Source organism: Mesitornis unicolor, unplaced genomic scaffold (genome assembly GCF_000695765.1).
Source record: "Mesitornis unicolor isolate BGI_N332 unplaced genomic scaffold, ASM69576v1 scaffold35058, whole genome shotgun sequence".
NCBI lineage: Eukaryota > Metazoa > Chordata > Aves > Mesitornithiformes > Mesitornithidae > Mesitornis > Mesitornis unicolor.
This window is the reverse complement of record NW_010203098.1, coordinates 3692-4347: the sequence shown is the minus strand read 5'-3', so window position 1 is coordinate 4347 and position 656 is coordinate 3692.

Genomic DNA, 656 nt, shown 5'->3' with positions numbered 1-656 from the left:
CTGGCCAGGCGGCACCCTCACCCCCTCCACCTCCACCCTCAAATCTTCCTGGCAGCCTTTGGGGTGCTGGCAGTCCCCAGAATGAGGGCTAGGGGCAGCCACAGCTTCTCCATGGGGTCTTGGGGGAATGGTGAGAGATAGGGGGTGACACTGACACTAGGGCTCTTTTGAGGCTTTATTTCTCTGTATGCTCCAAAGGATGGAGAGGGGAGTCCGAAAGAAGCAGAGGGATTACCTCCAAAGTTGGGATGCCCAAGGGTGGCTGATGATGCCCCCCAGCCCAGTGGGGTGGGTTTTGGTGCTGTAGCCGCTGGGGCGCAGGGGCTGGATGCCCCCCAGGGGTCTCGCCGTCCAGGCTGGATCCTGCCAAAACCGGGCTGGCAAAACCCAGGAAGGAGAGAGTGGTGAGGCTGGAGCCCTGCTGGGGCAAAGACACTCCCCCTTGGGCCACCCCAAACTCACCTGGTGCTGGGGGGGACACGGTTGCGCGGGGGGTCACGTACTGGCCGTTGTTAATGGTGAACCCTGACGGCTCCTGGGGGATGGAGATGGGGTGGGTGCGTGGTCCCACAGGGATAGCAGCAGGGGGCCATGTCTGCACTCACCTTCCTGCCAGCACTGTGCTGTCCCAGTGGCCTGATTCGGGTCCCTCGGAA